We start from the raw sequence: 4,910 nt of genomic DNA on the forward strand, positions 1-4,910 counted from the left end.
GGACACTGCTGGCCCGGTGGATATCCAAAATTGTAGCTAGGGTCGTACTGAGATGCAGCTGCTACTGCCTGACGAGCTGCAGCTTGGAGGCGAGCTACCTCCGTCCTCCTCTCATATTTGTTCCCTTCCTCCCTGGTTATAACATATCTCCTTTTTGCCTGAAAGTCAAAGAAAGTAGGAGCAGGGAGAGCAACATGGATAGTACGCTGTCTGTCAAAGATTAGTCGGTACTGGAGAAACTGTTCATTCCTCTCAACAAACTGATGGTGAACCATAGCATTATAATCTAGATAAGTAGGAGGTAATTCCATATCATTTCCATGTATGGGTATATTAAGATAATTAGCCACACGAGTTGCATAAATTCCACCAAACAAATCTCCACTTATGCCGTTAAGATGCAACCTTCGTGCAACAATGTTCCCCCAAGTTATATTGTTTATCACCTAATACCGCACTCTTGAGAACACTAAGATCTGGAACGCACATGTGACAAGCCTCATCTTTACCGTTAATGCAGCTACCAATGAAGAGAGAGAAATAATGTATGGAAGGGAAATGAATGCTCCCTATGGTAGCTTGTGTGATTTCCCTAAATTCCCCCACAGTGATACTAGCAAGAAAGTCTTTATATTTAGATTTGCGAGGTTCAGTAACATTGCCCCAGTGCGGGAGTTTACAAGCAGTGTTAAAATCTTCTAGGTCCATGGTATATGATTTATCATAAAGATCAAATAAAACAGTGTGAGAATTGCGCGAGGATGTAAATTTGAACTTTCTCACAAAGGAATCAGTTAAATAGTAGTATTGTCGGCACTTATCTGACACGAAGTCCTCAAGATCAGCATTACGCACATACGCGTCAAATTCATCCTTGATGCCTGCTTGGTCCATAAACTCCTCTGACGGCCATTCACAAGGCCGCACTTGGGCTTCCCTCGGTGGTTCATCGTCCGGCTCATGTATCGCGAGTCTCGATCCTTGGTTCCTTGAGGAACCACCTTGGTACATTTTCCTAAACATTTTTTTCCTCTGAAAAATTTCTGAAATTTTTAGTGACTCAAAATAAAAGTGAATCAAACTCAACAAGATTGATAGCAACTACTCCTATAAGTGCCTAGAGGCCATATCATGCATCAAAACTACTTTGGACCATATAAATTTGACATGCAAGCTCAAGAACAGGGTCACCTTAGCAGCAAAGATTTGCAATAAATAAAGCACTAGAACAAAAACTAATTGGACCATTGGAGGAGTCACATACCGAAGAACAATCCCCCAAAGCAGTTTTGTGAATGGAGCTTTGAGCAAGGAGATCGAAAATGGCAGCAAGATGAGCTAGAACTCGGGTTTGAGCTATGGGAGAATTTTCCTAGAGGAAGACGAAGTGTGTGGGTGCTGGAATAAGTGGAGGGGGTCCACGTGGGTCCACGAGGCAGAGGGCGCGCCCTGGACCCTCGTGGCCAGGTGGTGTGGCCCCCTGGTGTGTTCTTAGTGCCAATAATTCTTAAATATTCTACAAAAATTCATATATCATTTTCAGGACATTTGGAGAACTTTTATTTTCATGGTATTTTTTTATTGCAAGGACAATTTAGAAAACACACAGAAAATACTATTTTTGCTTTATTTAATCTAAATAACAGAAAGTAAAAGGAGGGTACAGAGGGTTGTGCTTTCTAACTTCACCCATCTCATTCTCATCAAAAGGAATCCACTAACAAGGTTGATCAAGTCTTGTTAACAAACTCTTTCCGAATAACATGAAACCGGAGAATTTTCGAATAACACTGAGTTACCTCAACGGGGATATGCATGTCCCCAACAATAACAATATCATATTTCTTCTTGACAGTAGGAAGAGGGAATTCAAAACCTCCAATAGTAATCATTGAAAGTTTTCCAATAGAATTGATACAATTGACTTGAGGTTATTTCATCGGAAAGTGTACCGTATGCTCATTACCATTAACATGAAAAGTGACATAATACACTCAAGGTCTGACTACGGAACCAAAATGAAGATAAACCCCAAATGCAACATAGTCCCCGATCGCCCCAACTGGGCACCACTACTGATCATCTGGGAAAGACACGTAGTAATGACGAGAGTCTTCATCGCACTCCCACTTGAGCTCGGTCATATCATCTGGAGCGGTATCATCGGTCCCTGCATCTGGTTTTGGAAGTAATCTGTGAGTCACGGGGACTCAGCAATCTCACACCCTCGCGATCAAGACTATTTAAGCTTAAAGGTAAGGTAAAGGTATGATGTGGAGCTGCAGCAAGCGACTAGCATATATGGTGGCTAACATAAGCAAATGAGATCGAGAAGAGAAGGCAAAAGCACGGACGAACAACTATGATCAAGAAGTGATCCTAGGAAAACCTACGTCAAACATTACTCCAACACCGTGCTCACTTCCCGGACTCCGCCGAGAAGAGACCATCACGACTACACACGCGGTTGGTGCATTTTAATTAAGTTAAATTTCAGGTTATCTACAACCGGACATTAACAAATTCCCATCTGCCCATAACCATGGGCACGGCTTTCGGAAGTTCAAATCCCTGCGGGGGAGTCCCAACTTAGCCCATCACAAGCTCTCACGGTCAACGAAGGATATTCCTTCTCCCAAGATAATCCGATCAGACTCGGCATCTCGGTTATAAGACATCCTCGACAATGGTAAAACGAGTCCAACAACACCGCCCGAATGTGCCGACAAATCCCGATAGGAGCTGCACATATCTCGTTCTCAGGGCACACTCAGATGAGCGCTCCATACAACTAAAACCAAACCTCGAGTTTCCCCGAGGGGGCGCTGCACATGGCTCTAGTTTGGACCAACACTCAGAGGAGCACTAGCCCGGGGGGTTTAAATAAAGATGACCCTTGGGCTCCGGAAACCCAAGGGAAAAAGAGGCTAGGTGGCGAATGGTAAAACCAATGTTGGGCATTGCTGGAGGAGTTTTATTCAAGGCGAACTTTCAAGGGGTTCCCATTATAACCCAACCGTGTAAGGAACGCAAAATCCGGGAATATAACACCGATATGACGGAAACTAGGGCGGCAAGAGTGGAACAAAACACCAGGCAAAAGGCAGATCCTTCCACCCTTTACCAAGTATATAGGTGCATTAAGATAAACAGGATAATATGGTGATATCCCAACAATAAACAAGTTCCAGCAAGGAACGATATCCAATCTTCACCTGCAACTAGCAACGCTATAAGAGGGGCTGAGCAAAGCGGTAACATAGCCAAACAACGGTTTGCTAGGACATGGTGGGTTAGAAGGTTTGACATGGCAATATGGGAGGCATGATAAGCAAGTGGTAGGTATCGTAGCATAGGCATAGCAATAGAGCGAGCATCTAGCAAGCAAAGATAGAAGTGATTTCAAGGGTATGGTCATCTCGCCTACAAAGTTCTCAGAGTTGTCTTGATCCTTGTAAGCGTACTCAACGGTCTCCTCGTTCACATACTCGTATCCCGGCTCTACCCAAACAAGAACAACAAGCAAAAGGGAACACGATCAACCACGTGCAATGCTCAAACAACATGATGCAAACATGGTATGATATGCGGGATGCAACATGTGATGCATATGCATGATTTGGAAAGGAATGATTGAACCTGGCCTCAATATGGAAATCCAAGAGTGCAACTGGAAAGTTGAGGTGATTTCGGTCGAAATCGATATAAAGATCACCGGAATCGGATGCACGGTTTGGAAATGGCAAGCAAAACAAATATGGCACCGGTCTGCGATTAACAGCAAGTAGCCTTCTAAATGTATCAAGATAAATAAGCTACTGCACTCAAACATAGCAACAAAATACATGGCAGGGATCCACTCATGATGCGTGACAAAAGATGAACACTGAGCTACGGCTAATTCACTCATTAACAGGTTCAAACAAGCATGGCAAAAGTGCAAAAGATAACAGGTTTCAGACTTAGTGAAATTAACAAGTCAGGAATTTATCAACAGGAAGCAATGTTTAGAGCACGATAACTATATGCTATAGGAACATATCATGGCAAAGCAAGGCATGGCATGAAGCTACTCAAAGCATATAATAAAAGTCCCTTAGTAACCATGAGCCAAAGGGGATCATAAAATACAATTGCAACCATGTGAATATAGCAAAAACGTAAACAGATTCAGACTTAGTGAAAAACTAGAGCATGGCAAAACAGATAACGAGTAGGCATGTTTACGAGCTCGATGCACTCACTACGAGGCATTGCCTGACAAGCTAAGCATACACCCAGCAAATATACATGGCATAGAAGCTAGACATGGCAAGAACAACATCATAGCATGCACGGATCAAGAACAACAAGCTCGGCAAAAGTGCTAAACATGTTAACAATCTGCCAGGAACATTTTATAGCAAAAGTAGAGCTCGATTGGCTCAAGCTAGGGTGCTCCATAACTGCAAACAAAGACATGGATTGATAGAGCACAACATTATCTACAAAACATCCTTACTGGTCATCCTCAAAGAGGCACGGATCATTAGGAAACAACATGAACATAAGGCATAAAAATAATGACAGGGCAAGGACTTAATGAAATTCTAAGTCCCTGAAATCAGCATCATTGAGTAAGCTACTTTGCATGCTTGTGCTAGTCACAACTAAGATCAAAAAAATACATGTCATACACCTCTTTAAAGATGGCATGGCATACATCAAAACACATGTAGAGCTCAGGATCATAGCATGCACACATTAATCATGGCAAAAATGACAAAAGGGCATTTGCTGAAACAGATCTGCAAACTATCATCACATAGCCCTCTTCCAACAGCATTTCGGGCGGCGAGGACGGGGCGGCGAGGCGTGGCCGGGCGGCGCCGGAGTTGGGTCGGCGGCGAGCGGGCGAGGCGGCGGGGTCG

This window comes from Triticum dicoccoides, chromosome 3A (assembly GCF_002162155.2).
Source record: "Triticum dicoccoides isolate Atlit2015 ecotype Zavitan chromosome 3A, WEW_v2.0, whole genome shotgun sequence".
In the NCBI taxonomy this organism is placed as follows: Eukaryota; Viridiplantae; Streptophyta; class Magnoliopsida; order Poales; family Poaceae; genus Triticum; species Triticum dicoccoides.